Below are 20,272 nucleotides of genomic sequence, written 5' to 3'. Positions count from 1 at the left end.
ATGTCCTTGATGGTATCCTCCTGCTTGAACTCTGCTCCCCATGGAGACATGCTAAGATAATGACTTCAGTAAAAACCATCCTCCATCATTACCTGTTCCTAATTAAACAGCCAATATAGTTCAAGGGAAGGTTTACAGTGATCCAGACAGTCGCCTGGGATGCAAAGGGGCGTCCCCTCCTCCTGAAGGGGACTATTTTATGGGTGAAAACAAAGAGCCTCACTTGTATCTACATGTTGGTGACACACACAACGGCATGCTTTTCCCCTCCCCGTGCCTAGGCCCAGGGGCCCCTCACTAAAAACCACCAGATTCTGAGTGGTTCATGGTCACCGGGTCAGAGGTGACAAGACAGCTGCATTCTGGTACTAAGATAGCATTGGGTTTGCTGGCATGCGTGCTCCGTGGCCCTGGGCCTGAGGTTTTCTTCCCAGGGGAAGGTCTGGGTACCCAGTTTTCTGCTGTTATTACTATTTTGGTGTAGCTATTCTAGCGGGTGTGAGATGCTCCCTATCCCACTGTGGCAGTGACTGAATTTCCCTAGGATGACAATGATAAGCAGCATTTCTTCATGTGCTTTTGGCTGCTTATATATCCTCTTTGGAGAAATGCCTGCCATTTATTTATTTATTTGGGGGGGGGTGTTTTTGTTGTTCTGTCATGGTGTCACGTGGCCAATGTTCACAGCAACACAACGGTAGAAACATCAAGGCCAACTGACAGGAGACAGGGTGAACAAAATGTACTATGTAGAGGTCCTGGCTGGTTGGCTCAGTGATAGAGCATCAGCCCAGCGTGTGGATGTTCAGGGTTTGATACCCAGTCAGGGCACACAAGAGAAACACCCTCCCCCCCTCTCCCTTCGCTCTCTCTCTTCCCCTCCCACAGCCAGTGGCTTGACTGATTCCAGCGCATCAACCCTGGGTACTGAGGATGGCTCCGTGGATCCTCCCATCACGTGCTAAAAATAGTTTGATTACAAGCTTGGCCCCAATGGGCAGAGCATCAGCCCTAGACTGGGGTTGCTGAGTGGATCCCAGTTGGGGTGCATGCGGGAGTCTGTCTGCCCTCCTCTCACTTGGAAAAAAAAGAGAGAGAAAAAGTGTACTGGGTAGATAATGGACTATTAGTCAAAAAAGGAATGCATTTCTAACACGTGCTACAGCATGAATGAACCTGGGAACATTATGGAATGTGGAATAAGTCATCACCAAAGGGCAAATATTCTCCGACCTGTGGATGAGGAAGTGCCCACCCAGCACAGGCAAATGCACAGAGACAGAATGTAGAATAGAAGTTGGGGGTGAGGGAGGGGGCATTATGGCTTAATGAGTAGAGAGTTTCTGTTTTGGATGAGGAAAAAGTTCTAGAAATAAACAGTGGTAATGGTTGTGTAACATCATAAATGCTCTTAATTTGTTGAGTTGTTCGGTTAAAAATGTCTAAAATGGTAAAATTTCTACATCATATCTATTATACCACACACAGAAAAAGAAAGCTCAATGTAGGAAGCTTTATACTTCCAAACATAATTGGTCAAGAAAACTATCCACAACATAAAAAATCAGTGGCTTTGGGCAAGGATGGCCGGGTCGGGGCCCGAGGCGTGTGCGGACACGAACAGCACACAGGTCCCTGGCATCGGGCCCTCGACTCCTGCAGCTCCACACTGACCTTCCTGCCATAGGGTCGAACCCTCCAGCCTCGCACAGCCTCCTCAGTGAGGGGTCTGAGACGGGGGACAAAGACCTCAGAGGGGTGCTGTCGGGAAATAGCAAGTCAGCTCGCCTGGAGGCTCAGGGCAGGGAGGCCCAAGGACACAGAAAGCTCTGCTGGCCGCACCCCTCCCAAGACTGAGCTCATCCAATGCTGCCTCTTAAAGTTATTCTCCAAGCTTTTCTGGGACACTGAATATTTCATGACAGACGTGTAAAAGCAAGTAAAAACTGCTCCTTACGTAACACATGAGAAACCAAAATGGTGGCAAAAGTGCAGGGAAACATTAACTTCCTTGACATCCTTCCCAGTGCAGCGGAGGGGAGAGATGTCTGGAAGGAATGACCAAACGCTGACGGTGGGCACCTCCGGAGGCAGGCCAAGGACTAGTTCTGATGGTCTATTTTTTGCTTACTTTAAATAGTCTAAGTTCTCTATAGCAAATGGGCAGTATCATCATAAGACATGACACACAAAAGGGACACGAAAGGCTAGCTCAGAGCTCACCTTCTCCCAAGCCCTCCTGGCCCCTCTCCCTACCCAACAGAGCCCACTATGGGCCTCATGATGCCCAGGATGGTTGCAGCTCACCTGCACCTAAGGCATCCCATGCTGGGCGCCTGCTGAGTCCTTACACTTGATCTGTCACTACTCACTACAGCTCTGTGAAGTGGGTATCGTCGCCCCCTCCCAGGGGAGGGAACTGCTGAATGACAGGGGCTTGCCCACAGACACTGCCATTGTATGACACGCAGTGTGGCTCCAGAACCCACACTCTCAGCTGCAGCCCTCTGCCCTCCCAGCCCCCTACCGCCCTCTGAGACAGCAGCTGCCTCCTAGGACACCCCACCTGGAACATCCACACCCCTCGGGTCCCAGTCCACCCAGTGAACAGAGGCCCTGACCAGAGAGACGTCCCAGGTCAGCTGAATTGTGTAACCTCCTTGTACATACAACACGAAGACTCTGTCTCCACTCCACAGGGTGACAAAGAGTGGACCATCTGAGCAGCGTGGCCCCCTTGGGATCCCTGCAGAGCCCAGCAAGAGTCGCTCAGCCATGAAGTAGTAGCCAACGTCTCTTCGGGACGCTCAGGTTTGCTGGTGACTGTCATGGGACAGTACAAGGTGCACTCTAGGCTTCCCAGCCTGTCAGAGAGCAGAAATATCACAGAGAGGCCAGAGCAGAGAAACAGACACTGCAGGAGAAGAAACAAAAAACAGGGGCTCAATGATCCTTCCAAAGCCCAAGATGTCCATTCATGGCAGGAGACGGAGACGAGTCTCCCAGCTCTACAGGCGGGAAACTGAAGGAACTGGGTTTGAAAATGGTCAAATGCTACAAAGGTTTAGGAGGAGAAAGGACAATAGTCTTCAACAGTTCTAGAGGAAATGCATGATCCCTGATTCATAAACAGAGACTCGGCGCAGTAGTTTAAGTGACATACCCCGTCGCACGCAGTCACGGTCGTTCTCACTGTGCCGCCTCAGTCTCCCTTTCTGCCTCCACCTCTCACCTGGGATCAAAGTCACTGCGGAACTCTCGGACCCCATCTGCAGGGCCCTCGGCATCGCAGTGAGAACAGGGATTAACACCCAACTTGGACACGTGACACTTGGGCCCAAGGCAAAGATGTTGGCCTGTTCTGTCTTCCAAACAAGAAAGTGGACTTCTAAGTCATTCAGTTCCTCCAATTATTTATCTGTTTAAGGAACATTCCCGTAATGTCCCCTTCCAATGAGGGCCTCCACAGCACAAGGAAATCCTGAGTACCTGCCCCACGACCACGGATGAAGAGATGATCTTTGCGCTATAGTTCCACCAAAATAAAGAACCTGCCAACACTCTAACAATTAAATGAAAGAACTGTGTTTTATATAGGTCAGTACTACTAACTAGGTAAAAATCATGGAAGAATATATCCTCATAGGGCATGCTTTCAGAACGTACCCAGAAGGGCCTTCATCTAAAATAATATAAACATTTATCTTCTACCTGTAAAAATAGGAATGAACACATCTTTTTATGTTTTAAGTCAGTGGTCCCCAACCTTTTTGGGCCACGGACCAGTTTAATGTCAGAAAATATTTTCACGGACTGGCCTTTAGGGTGGGACGGATAAATGTATCACGTGACCGAGACCAGCGTCAAGAATGAGTCTTAGACGGATGTAACAGAGGGAATCTGGTCATTTTTTAAAAATAAAACATCATTCAGACTTAAATATAAATAAAACGGAAATAACGTAAGTTATTTATTCTTTCTCTGCAGACCGGTACCAAATGGCCCATGGACCAGTATCGGTCCGCGGCCTGGGGGTTGGGGGCCACTGTTTTAAGTCATAAAGATGGAAAGAAACCAGACATCAGTGGGTTGGAGGTGTCCCATGGAGGGGGCACTGAAAGGACCCACACTTCTCAGCGTTCTCCCATCACATTGATTATTTCCATGTGCAAATCTCCATAAGGCAGTATGATGTTATAAAATCAATGTACTCTACACCGGCATTTGGGTATTTTCTAAAATAGTGCTAAAGACCCTTTTCAGAATGCGGCAGCCCCTCCTTTTCATGTGTCTCATCCCATAGCTTTCCGTCCCCACTGTTATTCAGCATCTCCAGAACGAGCCCGCTCACGCGGCAGGATTGCTGGTGCCGGTAACCGCTCTGACCGCAGAGGGAGCAGCTCCACCTCACCCCTCCCACAGGTGAGCAGTGGAATTCTCCACCTGCTAACAACATGGCCATGACATTGTCTCCTGTGGTTTTTCCCTTCTGTTCCATTTTTTAAAGAGCGATGCTCTCATTCACCAGGAATGAATTCAAGCAGCTGTTTGGGGGCAAGAAGAGGCTCTCTGCTGCCTTGCTGCTGACTGACTCACTGGAGACTTCCTGGAGTGAGGGAGTGACAGACTATGGAGGGGATGCCCCAGGCCCCTAAATGACCTTGGAAGATGGCTGAAATTCAAAAAGGAACTCCCTGCCTATCTGCATATCAAACCAACAAAATGCAAAGAAAGCTAAGCAGCCTCTGTGGCCTTAGGTCCACACCAGAGATTCCACATAATCTGTAATAAACCACAAGAACTGGTGCACTGAAAGCCAGACTTGACTGCAATGATAACCTTGCAAAGCTAGGGAAGCCCCTTTACCCCAAGACATTCCCACTCCTGCAGGTGGGTGAGATAATGTTACTTCCCACTAGGGACACTCGACAAGTACTTAAGAAGCCAGACAAATGCAAAATGCCCATGTAGGGCAGGAGGTTGTCCCTCAGTCCTTGGTGGCTGTAATCACCTACATCCTGCCCTCCCCTCCATCCTGCCCTCCCCTCCATCCTCCCCTCCCCTCCATCCTCCCCTCCGGTCCAGCGATGTGAGGCATAAATAATGTGCGTTTGGAAGATCTGTTGGTCAAATAAGTTTGTAAATATGATATATATGTTTGCTCACTTATAGTTTGCATTGGGTGTGGGGGACAGGCTGTAAGCAGGCAGGGTCATTATAGCCTAAGGCTTAGTTTTAAAACTAAGACTTTCCCGCCCTTTTAATACTAAGATCTTTTCAGAACTAAGCTTTTCCCCACATCCTTGACTGTTGCATGTTGTGGGGTGATGCACTCCCATGAGGAATCCCATTATGCCTCAGACAAGTGACTTTGTATCAGAGACTTCCTTGTTTGTATATTGGATTAAAGGTTTTGATTTCTACACTGTAAAATGGGGCAGAGGAGCCCATGCTATAAAAGAGTAGAGAAAGGCCACGTGGAGGAAAGGAGAAGCAGCCAAGATGGTGGAGTGCTGAAGGAAAAGCCAATTCGTGCAGAGTTTGTGCAGAGAGAAGGAGATGGGGAACAGAGGTTGTTGGGCAGATAAAATATACTAGGCTCACTTTGTTAAAGATGGCGCTGCCCACGTGGATGCCCATCGCCCAGGTGATATTAATGTGTGTTGGGGGCGGGCTGTGGGCAGGCAGGATCCTTATAACCTGGGGCTTGGTTTTAGGACTAAGCCTTTCCCACCCTTTTTGATGTGGGGTGGTACAATCCCATCATGCCTCAGATAAGTGACTTTGTATTAGAGCAGGGGTCCCCAAACTACGGCTCGCGGGCCGCATGTGGCCCCTGAGGCCATTTATCCAGCCCCCGCCACACCTCCAGAGGGGGCACCTCTTTCATTGGTGGTAAGAGGAGCACATTAACCATCTCATTAGCCAAAAGCAGGCCCATAGTTTCCATTGAAATACTGGTCAGTTTGTTGATTTAAATTTACTTGTTCTTTATTTTTAAATATTGTATTTGTTCCTGTTTTGTTTTTTTACTTTAAAATAGGATATGTGCAGTGTGCATAGGAATTTGTTCATAGTTTTTTTTATAGTCCGGCCCTCCAACAGTCTGAGGGACAGTGAACTGGCCCCCTGAGTAAAAAGTTTGGGGACCCCTGTATTAGAGACTTCCCTATTTTGTATATTGGAGTAAAGGTTTTGATTTCTGCACTATATAGTGGGGCAGACCGGGAGCTTGCTCTCTCGGTTCCTGAGATTAGCATTAGAGGAGAAAGCCCAGAGGAGAGCAGAGAGAGGCCACGTGGAGAAGCAGCCAAGATGGTGGAGTGTTGAAGGAGACGCCAGTTTGTGCAGAGTTTGTGCAGAGAGAAGAAGATGGGGAAAAGAGGCAAATAAGGCTGGTGAGCTAGAAACTTTTGATTTTAGGAAACTTGGATAAGTCAGTAGCTTTGTGAGCGCTGAATGAGTGGGTTTTGGAGCCCAGTATGTGTTTTTACTTGCCCGCCAGGTGCAAGCTAGGATTAACGGTAATGGCCCACCAGTTCTTGGCTCCATTGTTTCATTACCATCTGTCCGAATCTAATGTGAACCTGCATGGGCCAGGCGGCTGTGATGGTGGCCGTGTATACTGGCTTTACAGAGGTGAATAAGGCTGGTGAGGTAGAAACCTTTGATTCTAGGAAACTTGGATAAGTCAGTGGCTTTGGGAGCCCTGAATGGAAAGGGAAGTGTTTTCCCACTGTGTGTATTTCTTGCCCACCAGGTGCAAGCTAGGATTAAAGTTAATGGCCCACCAGTTCTTGGCTCTGTTGTTTCATTACCATCTGTCCGAATCAAATGGGAACCTGCATGGGCCAGGCGGCTATGATTGTGGCCACGGCCACTGGCTTAACAAGATCCCTCAAAGAAAAGGAGACCAGATGTGAAAGTAATTATTATTCTGTTCAAAGTACACTGGTAAACTAACATTTGTGGACAAGGTCACTTCGTGCCACTTCACATGGGTAGACAAGAGGCAAACACTACAAAACTTAGTTTTGGGTTTTGGAATGGCACGGAGACTGGCCAGCTGTGCTCAGGCCATGGTGTCAGTGGTGCTGGTGAGCAGGTCACGTGACAAACTGCTGCCCACCCCCCTGCCCCAGAACCAAAACTCCAATGAGCAGCCTGGACCACAGAGGGGCATGTGCGAGGTAGTGTCAAGTCTGCTCGCAGGCAAGGGACTCTGGTGGCAAAGCAGAGCTCAGCTCAGGGACAGGGACGCTGGTTTCAGAGGTAAATGAGACATGCCCTCGGTATTTCGGGCACTCTGGAACTCATTACAGAATCCATCGGTTCACTCCCCTGGCATGATGAAAGCTTTCTTTTCATTAACTATAAAGAAAGGTCTGTGACTAAAGAAGGGGAAAACTACTTCTAATGAAGCCCAACAGCACTATGGGACAAGGGCTGTGTGCGCAGCCACAAAGAGTGACCACTGCTCAGACATAAGGATTGGTGGCCACGGCAAAGATGAGGAGGCCACACCACCAGCGGACCCTATTGCAGCCTAAATCAGACCATGCCTCCCACCTCAACCCTAAAAAGGCTGCTCCTTACCCACAGTCCTGCGGGCTCCTCCCCTGACCGACTCCTCCTGTCCTCACTCTGACTCGCCCCTGGCTGCCTCCATCCAAGCCCCAGGGCCTGGACACAGCTTCTCCAGCCTGCCAGGCCAGATCTTCTATGCCTAGATTGCTCCCCACCTGCTCACCAATGGTCTAGCTCCCTTGGTCCCTTGCTACCTTTGCTCCAATGTCACCCATGCAGCGTGGCCCCCTAACGCCCACTCAAAAGTTCATACTCCCCACACTTCCCAGCCCCTCCCCTGCTTCATTGCTCTCCATGGCAACGATGCCAACAGGTCCATGTTTCAGCTAGTGTCCATCACATATTCTGCCCTCAGAATATCAGCCACACACATGCTGAGACCCTTCTCGGTCCCGCTCACCACTGTGCCCCAGTCCTTGGGAGTGGGAGGGCAGGGAGAGGCACTCAGTAAACATCTCTGAAGACATGAAGCCTTCAAAAAAGCAGAAGACAGCCTACAGGGAGAACCACAGGGGCCCCCAGGGACATTACATCATTGCTCAGGTCCATGCTGTAATGCCCTGCATCCAGAGTCCCCGGCAGCTTTCTGTGGGAAGGTAACAGCATCAAAGTTGGATGTGACCACTTCTGCCCCAGGCCATTTTATTAACCGATTTGAGAGAGAGAGAGAGAGAGAGAGAGAGAGAGAGAGAGAAGGAAGAAGGAGGAGGAGGAGGAGGAGGAGGAGGAGAAGGAGAAGGAGGGAGATGAGAAGCATCAATGGTAGTTGCAGTACTTTAGTTGTTCACTGATTGATTCACATCAGTGTCTTGACTGGGGGGCCCCAGCTGAGCCAGTAACCTTTGGTCTCAAGCCAAAAACCTTGAGATCATAGTGAAGATTCCATGTTCAAGCCAGCAACCCCATGCTCAAACTAACAAGCTCATGCTCAAGCCGGCAACCTCAGGGCTTTGAACCAGGGACCACAGCATTCTGGGTCAATGCCCCATCCACTGTGTCACCAGTCAGGCTGCACTTTTAAATACTATCAAAGCTCAACTTCTTCCTTGACCATGCCCGATGCAAGGAAGTATGGCTAGCATGAAATCTAACAAAGGAATCAGTTCATCAAAAACTGCATCCTTATGATCAACAACACTAGCATGGATACGTGGTCAGAAAGAAGAAAATAAGAGCTCAAAACAAGAACTTTCATGGCTAGGAAGCCGCCAGGGAAAGTCCCATTCTTATCAGCCGCGCCTTCACAGAGAGTGTCCACACTGTCTGCCAAGTGCAAAGAACTCTGGGAAGTAATACAAGTCAGGAGACACTGTCCCAGAGCCCATAAAGAATATCCATGGCTGTCTCAATGTATGCTCTTCCTGTTTTTAAACAGACTTGACTTCAGAGAGCAGTTTAAAGCTGACAGCACAACTGAGCAGAAAGTACAGGGACTCTTCATGTGCCCTCTGTTCCCAACGTCCGCCTCGCCAATCACAACACCCCCACCAGAGCAAGACACTGGTTACAATCCATGAACCTACAGTGACACATCACAGTCCCCCCAAACCCACAATTTCCATTAGGGGACACCTGCTATAGGTCCTGACAAACGCATAGGAAGGACATGTACCTACTGTGATCATTATCCTACAGAACAGTTTCACTGCCCTGACATCCTGTTTTCTGCCTCTGCATGCTCACCCGCCTCCCTACCTGGCAAACCCTGATCTTTTTACCATCCTCACAGTCTCAGTCTTTCCAGCTGGAATCACATGGTACGCAGCCTTTTCAGACTGACCTTTCACTTAGTCACATGCATGTAAGGTGCCTCTGTGTCTTTTCATGACTGGACAGATCACTTGCTTTGAGCACTGAAGAATATCCCATTGTCTGAATGACCACAGTTTACTTCGTCGCCTACTGAAGGACATCTTGGTGGCCTCGAGTATTGGGACCTGTGCAGAAAGCCACTGTGGACGCCATGTGCAGGTCTCCATGAGGATGTCTGTGTGTGTTTCAGCAGCACCTTCAGAGTAAAAAGATGTGGAGACAGAAGCGCAAAGCAGGACCCGAGAGAGCGGAAGGCAGCAGGGCTCCAGATATCAAGGGAAGTCCCTCCTTCTAAGAACATTTGTAAGAAGTTCAACTGGTCAAAGAAGCCTGGTTTTAATCTTATATCACACGAACCCATTTCCAATACTATGGCTTCTTCAAGTACTTCAAATGGATTTATAAGTCACTTTATAAATGATGAAACTCAAACATGTTTTGGGCATTTCCATTTGCCCTGATTCATAAAATCTGTGGGATGTTGTTGTCAGTCCATTACACTTACCCATTCTTCCTGACTGCCCCCCGCCCCGAGCCCACAAGTGCACCAAGAGCCACACCGAAATGTCCACCATGTCAGCCACATCCACGCGGAACCGTGAGCCTCTCGTGAACACCACACCCAGAAGGGCTCAAATACTGCACACAGAAGGGGCTCAAACACCACTGACCACTGGGTGCACCTTGGGCATTCGACCAAGTAGTCAACCAAGATTGCAACAAAGTTTACAATGAACTATCACAGAAGTTCCTGGACCCAGGTATAGGAGTGAGGCGGGAAAGTGAGCATCCGTTCAGAATCTACCTGCTAATTACTTGACCTAAACCAGAGAAGCACGAGCGCCTCACATCCAAGGACGCACCTCTTGGGAAACAGGAGCTCGCCACAAAGAAAGAGACCATGGCCTTGGGCCCACACTGCACACAAGACAACTGACCACGATGATGTTCAGGAAACAGGGGAGACAGGTGGCGTGCAGGAGCCCAACATGTTTGAAGACATTATGCACCATTTCCCAATGATTTCTCAAGTCAATGTTCACTCTCGGCAATTTCTCAAGTCAAAATTCACCCCCAGTGTGAAAGGCCCCACTGCCGTACCACTTGTGACAGGCACTGACAACTCAGGTCAACCACAGGCACGGTGGAAGGCTTCCATGTTACATCTGTGGTGCAGACATTCACAAGGTCCACCCAGCCCAGCTCCCTGCAGGCGCACCTCCCTCACCCCGCAGTCATCACACCCGGTGTTCCTGGGCACGCACACCCCCATCAGTAAGGAAGAGCGAGGCCTGCAGGGGAGGCCAGGTGGGCAAATACACAGGAATCACCTCAACTGAAGTTGCCCCTGAAGGATTTCAATCTGATTTCAAATTACAGACAGTCCCCAACATGCCAACGGTGCCACTTAATGATTTTTTAACTTTTATGGGTGCGAACGGGACACGCTCAATAAACTACACGAGATGCCCAACACTTTATTGTAACACAGGCTCTGTGTGAGATGCTTCTGCCCACGGCAGGTTAAGTACATGTTCTAAACTCATTAAGGCAGGCGAGGCTAAGCTGTGATGTCCGGTAGGTCCAACGTAAAAAATGCATTTTCAACTTACAGTTTCAACTTCCAATGAGTTTGTTGGGATGGAAACCCCTCGTGACAAGAGGAGCATCTGTCTCGAAATTAGAGGTGAGCATACGAGTTGAGATGCCAACTTGAGAAGGGGAAATAGTTCACATTCAGATCCGCTTTTCACTTTCTCTTAACCGCAAGGTCCCAATAAAAATGTCACAGGACGGATCCAATTACAGAGAAAAACCAAGTGGGCACCCCCCTGTGCCCTGTCCCCTGTATCTGCTGGCAACAGAGCAGAGTGTTTGCCCATTCGGTTTACTTCCCTTCCTGCTGAAAACTACCTCCAGATCCTCTTTTTTCTGTATCCACGTTCATCTGGCTGCTAGTCTTCATTACCATACCGTTTCCATCAAGCCTTCGTCTTCACTGCACAGATGGACGCCGGTGGCCCAGCCAGGAGATTGCTGATGAGGCCTCCTGCTCTGTCCTGCATCTCCCAGGAGCCCCGAGACCCTCACCTGAGCCTCCAGCAAAGCTGACCCAGCCTCTGTAATGAAGTCTTTCCCAGCTCTGACACTCTGTTATCTGTAGTCCCATCACCCCTTCCCACACACCCCCAGCCCATTTATGTCCCCACAACAAAACTAAACCCTACACCAATCAGGGGTGGAGAGAAGGCTGTGCCTCGAGCCACTGGCTTCATCCCATGCTAAACACCCTTCTGTGAAGCGACCCCGTGACCACTCAGCCACACAGGCACAGGGCGCCCTGCCTTCCCACGAGAAACTCTTGTTTGCTCAACCACCAAGGGAGTACTTCCCAGCCCATTTATCCTCCCCACCCCTACCCCCCACACCCGGTGGCCAAATGTGACATCAAAGGGGCCCCAGAGTGGCCATCTGTCCCTGCCACACCAATGTTTGTGCAACGTGGGCAGGAGAGGGATAGGACAGCAGAGGGCTGCCCACGCCCCACTGCCGTAGACCCCGGGCCAGCACCTAGGGCTGCCGGTGCTGCAGGACGAGATGGGAAAAGGAGTCCCCAGTGTGGCTGCAGAGTCCCACATTCCCAAGTGAAGAAGAAAATCACTTAGTGTTCCTGGGGGTGTTCAGAGAGCAGGCTCAATATATCTCACCTGTGATGAGCTTCCAAAAAAAGTCAGACCCTAATTTTTTATTTTCAAATATTACACATCTCACACCCAAAGGTCCCCATAAACATGGTATTTCAGGCAATAAGGATTCTAATGAGTTCATGAACACTGAACCACTGAGGTAGAAAACGCACAGATAAGAAACGAACCCAGGAATAGCCAAGTTCTAGAGTTATGACCATGAGAATCACCATCTAAACACCTCTGCTTACACCTGAAACAAAGAGTCAAAAATAAAAATTTCAAATCCAGACTCTCCCCCATCATGTGTGATATCAGTCGAGTCACACAGGTCCCCCCGAGTGGATGGGGGGGCGTGCAACTAGGGCAGTTGTGAGGTGCAGTCTACCCTGTTACAGCATGCAGCGGGACATCAGGCCCACAGCAGGTGCTCCACATGTGCAGCCTCTTCCTCCACTCCTGGCTTCCAGCCCAGCCCTCTGCAGATCTGCCTTGGGGTCACACCCAGGAGGTAAAGCCCGTTCAAAGTGGACAGGGTGCTGTGGACCGTCCGGCCAGCCATCAGCTAAGACTCCGCATAAAGGCTGCCGAGTGATATCTTTGTTATCTCTCAAACGGGGAGGTGGGGGAGACGCTTGGCCTGTTTCACAGACCACTTGCATGACGCTTGTCAGAACACGTCCCAAGTACTGGATGAGGACCCACATTATTCATCATATAAACCTGCTTCGCCTCCCCGGGGAGGAGACGGCTGGCCACCACGCTCAACGCCAAAGGATGATGCGTCCAGCCTGTGACTCAGCCTGAACAGCTGCAGTGTGAGATCGCACACGCGGCTCACAGGACGGCTGCTGCTCAGACCCACCCTCGCTGCTGCGCTCTCAATCGAGGCTGTGTTGTCACCTCATGCCTTCCTGTCTCTCTCAGGTTGAACCCGAAAACAGCCTGGGCATCTCTGCGCCCAGCTCTGACCAGGCTGTGACTAATCCCCAAAGGATCGGAACAGGGGGCACAGTGCCCGTGGCCCAGGGCCCGAAGTCACTGCAGTTGAGACAGACAGGCGGGCTGGGCAGAGAAAAGGCACAAACGGCAGCATATGACGAATGAGAGTGCTACCAGGGGACAATAGGACAGCAGACCAGACAGACTCCCTGGACCACAATGGAAGGTCATTCCAGGGTAAACCCAAGGGACTAATGCCAGAGGCGGAGCTCAGTCAGGCCGACAGGGACAGAGCTGTGGGCAGCCAAGTGCCTGAAATGCCCAGGGCAGTCACGTGACCCACACAGAGGCAAATCTGTAGACAAGACAAGCAGCCTCTTTGGAGAAACTTACAGGGGCATCTGGTGAACAGCAGATTTGAACCCCATGGTGAGGGTTCAAATCCCAGTTCCTCACCTTCTAACTCTGGTACTTCGAATGGGTTACTTAAGCCACAGCTGGAAATATGCATCCAAGTTATTAACTGGGAAGCATTTCCAGAGAAATCTCGCTGGGGAAGGGGCTTTCTGAAGACAGGCTACACAAATCTCGGTGTTGTTCCAAACACAGGAGCCCAGCTGATGGTAGCCCCGGCTGAAGACTGCCCTGGGGGAACAGCAACCCCCTGGGCAAAGATAGGGACCAGCCCCTGAGGGCAGCTTATAGCAAAAAGGGGGTTGCTGGCTACAGGAGTGACAGCAGATGGGGCCCCCCTATGGGGTGGCCAAAGGGCTGGGGAGGGAGAGCAGACAGCTCTGCTACAGTTCCTGCACGATTATCACTTATATTATTTTCACCCTTAAAAAGGTAAATAACTCAATGGTGTCAGTGCTGAAGAGCGGTCTGCAGGCTGTGAGCGCACCACCTGGAAAGGGGGCGCTAAGGCTCCTGTCTGGTGTCAGGACACGGGCACAGCAGGAAAGACCGGAGGAACAGGTCCCAGGCAAGGTCTGCAGAGCAGGGCAGGTTGGACTCTGGGTGAGAAGAAACTGGAGCCAGCAGGGATCCCAAACACAGTATGGGGAGGGGGACAGAGGATGGGGAAGGGTCTGGGGGTCCTCATAGAGGCAAAAACGGGGCCTCCCACACAATCCCAGTATCTTTCATCCAAAAGAAATGCAGGCCCATGTCCGAGGTGCTAGCTCCCCACACTCCCTGCAGCACTGCACACAACAGCCAAGATGTGGAAAGCACCTAAATGTCCAATGACAAAGAGATGGAAAAAATACCACATGGTTACAGAAATATATAATGGAACATTGCTCAGCCTCACCAAGAAGGGTGAACCCCAATGACATTTTGCTATAGGAAACAAGGCAGTCACGGAAAGACCAAGGTGGCAGGACTCCACTTACAAGAGGGACCTAAAACAGAAGACCTCGTGAAAAGTGCAGAACTGAATGGTGGCCGCCAGGCTAGACGAGGGGATGTGTGGAGCATAAAACTGCAGTGAGCCCAGACAGGCAAGTTCCAGAGACCAACGTTCATCTACGGTGCCCACATCCAACCACACTGTCCATACACTGGAGATCTCCTGTGAAGCAGTCTTACCACAGATAAATGAAACAACCCACAGGGCAAGACCATGCCTCGGAGGGCATCCATGACTGTGCCCGCCCATCAAGTCAGCAGTCACAGACTGTGCTCAGGACCTAGGTGATCAATACCAGAAAAGGCAGCATGATGTGGCCCACTAACAAGGCTTGGGTGGGTTCATTCACAAGGCTAACTTGAAAAGAACAACAGCACCTTTCTCACAGCCTTTTAGACTAAACCAGCTTACCCCTATGAAGTAAACAGGGATGGCACAGGCCGTCACTGTTCCTACCAGGCAGCTGGGAATTGGACTTCCCTGGGAGAGCCTGGAGCCACAGGAGTGAGAGGTGTCTCAGCTTCATTGCCCCTCACCTGGGAATGCTCCCCGTTCACACCTGTCCTCTCACCGGGACGCTCCCAGCACCATGCAGTGGAGACACTCCAATGTGAGTACAGCAGGGACCCCTGCCCCAAACAGTCCTCCTTTATCCAAACCCTCTTCCTGTCCAACAGCCGCAGACAAAGCCCATCCTGACGCCAAGTCCCCTGTGGCAGATCACCCATTCCTTCCTTTCCTTGGTGTCCTGAGCACCGGCAAAGAGAAGCTGGGAAGACTCAGGGCATCACATGAAAACACTGCCGATGAGGATCCTGACGGCGCTCGCAGTGTCTCTGACGTGGGCGCGCCGCACACCCACTTCATCAAGTTTGCAGAGCGCTCCTCCGTGGGAACAACCGAACAGGAACGGGGCCCTCACCATCAGAAGGTTCCCAGAACTCCATGACAAAGTCCGCAGTAGTCAGGGGGAAGAATCAGCAACCCCAGTTCCCATCGGAACAGCAGTCAGAAATAATGGCCTTCCTGTCATCACAAAACAGGAGAATCTGGGCAGTACCCTGAGACAAGAAAGACTTTGAAAACTTGAATCCTCACATCCCAGCCTTCTGCAAAGACCCTCTCACCCCATCCCAAACAGATGAGGCGTCTCAAGATCTCCAAACGCTATGTCTGCTGGGGCTGCTCAACTCCGAAGACTCAGAGGGCCACACCCCATGCCACTAAGCGTTCTCCTCCTCCACCTCCTCCTCCTCCTGGCCTCAGTCACCAGCACTCTACTGACAGGAGTAGACACAGGGACAAGCGGGTCTGTGCTCACAGCCTGCACGCCTCTCGAGGTTCCAAGACCATCCCCAGAACTACTAGTAACCGATGTTGCAGACACTCACTGATTGGTGTTTAGCATTTGCATCATTGAAGAAGCATTTATCAGTAGGCTCTGTGACTTTGTAGAAAGTGCATGTCATGCTTCTTCTCCCTACCAAAATCTCAGAGCTGATGGAGCCAGAATTCTCAACACTGGCACTACAACCAAGGTCTCACAAACCTACCCCTAACACTAAGCAGATACAGCTTTCCCAAAGGGACACTCTCTCCCCCAAACCTTTTATTCATGAAATACCATGCTGAGAGCTGTTTTCAAGCAACAGAATTAAGATAAAAAGTGGAGAGCAACGTTGCAAAACACACACACACTGTATGCCTCCATGTTCTCCACTCACATAGAATACGAACTAGAACAGACAGCGGCATCAGGTTGTGACTTGGGCCACTGGGCTATGATTCAGGACACCAGGAACTGTGGAAACGCCAGATCAAGGGCAGCTAGTCAATCTGTCATCGTCAAAAAGAACTCCATAACTGAGAAGAATTCACTACACCAAATGGGGACCCAGACTTGATCCAGGCACAGCAATGACAAGTGGGCACAGCCTTTGCCAACCTCACAGTGCCTTCCCATCCCAGGTCAGCTCCCTGCAACACTAGATATCTGGAAAAGCACAGCTGTCATATATTCCCCAGGACCTTGCAACTGACAAGAGCCCAGGAGAACCAATCGCTCAAGGCTGGGTGGCTTCAATGAGGCTACACAGGAGGTCCTTGATAACATGTGGGAACTCAACCCTCACTTCTATCAACTAGCCTCTGGTAAAACCGGTGTCACTAAACAACATTTCGCTTGAAGTCACAGAACCTACCCGCAACATGAGGACTGTCTTCCTCTGGAAAGGGACATCAGTAGCCAGCCGCCATCTTCCCCCCCCCCCCCATGCGTCCCTTCCCTTTCTTGGGGGTGAGGCCAGCCACAGCATAATCAACCACACTTCCCCAAAAGTTCTAAGGAACTGCAGGCTCTAGAAAGATGTTTTCAGAAAATGCCACGGCAATACAGAATCAACATGGCTAGCGTCCAAGCGGCCCACCACCTGTTTCGTTCTGAAGTCACCAAGGCTACAAATGGCCCGCAGAGAAGCAGCTCCACAACTCACATGTTGGCCTCTGCCAAGCTGTGAGCTCTGCACACATCTCCTTTCTACCTCACAGAGAGGGAAGGAGGGAGGGAGAAAGGAGGGAATAAGAAAGGAAGGAAGAAGGGAAGAGAAGGAAGGAGGAAAGGGAAGGAAGGAGGGAGGGAAAGAGGGAGGGAAGGAGGGAGAACAGAGCTGTGAGACCCTCAAGGGAGTGAGATGAAGTGAAGAAGAAAACTATCCTGAAGAAAGTAAGATAAAAATTGGAAGGGCCTGACCTGATGGTGGCACAGTGGATAGAGCATCAGACTGGGATGCGGGAGTACCCAAGTTCGAGACCCCGAGGTTGCCAGCTTGAGTGCGGGCTCATCTGGTTTGAGCAAAAGCTCACCAGCTTGGACCCAAGGTCGCTGGCTCGAGCAAGGGGTTACTCGGTCTGCTGAAGGCCCGCGGTCAAAGCACGTATGAGAAAGCAATCAATGAACAACTAAGGTGTTGCAAGGCACAACGAAAAACTAATGATTGATGCTTCTCATCTCTCTCCGTTCCTGTCTGTCTGTCCCTGTCTATCCTTCTCTCTGACTCTCTCTGTCTCTGTAAAAAAAAAAAAAAAAATACAAAATTGGAAGGAAAATAATTGGCCAGTTTATGTACAACCAACTAGGATAAGTTGAAAATAGGGGAAGTGACCCTGGGTAACCACAGCTGCCCATAACAAAGACCAAATGGGAGAAGTGAGCATGAGTGTGTGTGTGTTTAATTCCATTGTATAACCTTTCACATTTCTGGAAGGAAGGACTGAGGGAAGTTGTGAGGTTGGAAATAGGACAAGAAAGGACCAAGGGATAAACATTCAATGTACTAGAATTTATTAAGTGCCTTTGTGCCGAACCATGAAACAGGTACCTGAATATTCATAGAAATCTCACAGCAACCACACCCACACCCACCCCCAAGCAGTTTTCGTGATTTCCATGTCACAGAAGAGGAAATGAAAGCTCAGAGAGGTTAGGCAATTTTCCTCAGGCCACATAGCTCAAAGTGACAGGGCAGGAATTCAAACCCAGTGCTTTCGGACTCCCAAGTTCTTATTCCTATACAGCCACACACTTAAAGATCTGAGATACCTTTTTAAAATGCCAAGACTCATGCATTAAATATGCACTAAAATAAAACATGCTTCCTAGATCTTTACAGCAAATTCGCTCCGCCCCCCAGCATAAAGTAAACCAGTATGGTCAAGCAGGTTAAAAGCATCTACAATTCACATTAAATCACCAGCAAGTCTTATGTACATTCCAGTTAGTTGCTCCTAAAACAATTTCACAAGGGCGCCCCAGTGAATACACAAAACCTCCCTTAAAACAATTTCATGCAATATGTATGGTACTCGAGAACACAAGGCATGTTTTAATACAACTGAAAAGCACTGTGTCAAAAGCACTGTGTCAAAGACACATAAAGATAAATACATAATGTCTCGCTCCTTACAGCTAAGAGACTCGGGTACTTAGTTTTAAAGGCCCTTAAAATATTTTTTGACGGAGTTCCACAGGGCAGTACTTTTTTTTTTTAATGCATGTTAACTTAAAGGAGGGAGGTTAAGTTTGTTCATGCTTCATTTAAAATACAAACAAAAACCAAAGCTGGTTCTTTCAAAAGACCAGTAAGACCGATAATATTATATTATTATAATATAGCAAGGCCCATAGGGAAGAAAAGGCAGGAGTCAACGATGCTGGGAAGGAAAAAAAGAAAACATTTCCACATATGCAGTAGTCTTTAAAAACAATGTGATAGGCCCTGGCCGGTTGGCTCAGTGGTAGAGCGTCAGCCTGGCGTGCAGGAGTCCCAGGTTCGATTCCCAGCCAGGGCACACAGGTGAAGCGCCCATCTGCTTCTCCACCCCTCCCCCTCTCCTTCCTCTCTGTCTCTCTCTTCCCCTCCCGCAGCCGGGGCTCCATTGGAACAAAGTTGGTCCGGGTGCTGAGGATGGCTCTGTGGCCTCTGCCTCAGGCACTAGAATGGCTCTGGTTGCAACAGAGCTACACCCTGATGGGCAGAGCATCGCCCCCTGGTGGGCGTGCCAGGTGGATCCCAGTCGGGCACATGCGGGAGTCTGTCTGACTGCCTCCCCGTTTCCAACTTCAGAAAATTACAAAAAAAAAGAAAAGAAAAAAAGTTATTGAAAAAAGAAAACATTGTGAAAGGATACTATGTGCAACTTTATATCAATAAATATTTAAATTTACATGACATGGGAAACTCCTTGTTTTAGTTACTAGAAGATCAGGTAAATGGCTGGATAACCAATTGAATCTGCCAGCACTTAAAAAACAAACAAACAAAAAAAACCACCCAGAGCAGGTTATCTAGAGTAAAGGTAAGGAGATCATAAAAAAATAATCATGAAACAGAAATTGTAACACCTGCAAGGTCTCATAGTAAAATTCACCCAGTTTCAAATGTTGGCACGCCAGTGTCCTCTAACAGTCCCATGTGACAACGTCTATAAACCTTTAGGAATAACGTGTCCCCCTTTCTCTCACTGAGGGCTATTGCTCCATAAAACACCAGGAACAAGGACCTGCCCGTCAGACGTACCAGCACCAGCCATTTCGGTGCTAGTCTTTCCTGCTGAGTGAGTTGCAGAAGGCTCCTCGAGGTGGGGTGGGGTGGGGTGGGGTGGGGTGGGGTGGGGTGGGGGCACCACCATCTCCTGCTCTGTTCTTTCTAGAACCAGCTCTAGCAGTTGTCACAGTCTGAGCCACCCATCCTGCACTGCCCGGGGACATGTCTGGTTTGATCTAAATTCATTTTGTTCTACTTCTGTATTCTACTTCAGCCTCCTGGTCTTGTCCTGCCACACCCCCAACACTTAGAGAGACATGCGTGAAATGAAATTCAGTTTTCTGAGCACATGACAACCATACATTTCTTGACCTTCGTGTCCTGCTCTAAAAGTAAGACAACTCTCTAAAAATTCTTATGAAGGGTTAGCTTACAACACACACACACACACACACACGTGCACGCATGCACACACACACACACACATCTCTGTGCCAACCTGGTGATCAGATATGAAATAGGTGAGAGTTAACCCAAAAGCCTCCATCTGTGCCACAGGGACCAAATATCACACCTGCCAAGTGAAAACTCCTTGAGGGGCTCAAAATAGAACCTGAAGAATGTTTGCCAGAGACCTTACCTTTGGCCAAGTTTCCGGTGGGCTGAGACATACCAGGTGTCCCCTACAATGATCCCAACGCCAGTGCCCCCCCCCCAAAACTTCCTTTCCAAACTCCCTACATGGACTTGGGCAATCCGTCTGAAGATCAACTAACTGCAATAGAAAAAAA

At 49.6% G+C, this 20,272-nt stretch overlaps 1 protein-coding gene across 6 annotated transcripts in view; it reads right to left on the bottom strand.

The window, feature by feature from the left end:
- TIAM1 (TIAM Rac1 associated GEF 1) overlaps positions 1–20,272 on the bottom strand; it is a 315,885-nt gene that overhangs the window by 152,465 nt on the left and 143,148 nt on the right. The window lies entirely within an intron of this gene.

The sequence above is a fragment of the Saccopteryx leptura genome, chromosome 2 (genome assembly GCF_036850995.1).
Source record: "Saccopteryx leptura isolate mSacLep1 chromosome 2, mSacLep1_pri_phased_curated, whole genome shotgun sequence".
In the NCBI taxonomy this organism is placed as follows: Eukaryota; Metazoa; Chordata; class Mammalia; order Chiroptera; family Emballonuridae; genus Saccopteryx; species Saccopteryx leptura.
Note: the sequence above shows the minus strand (reverse complement) of the source record. Positions and strands in the feature narration are given on the sequence as shown.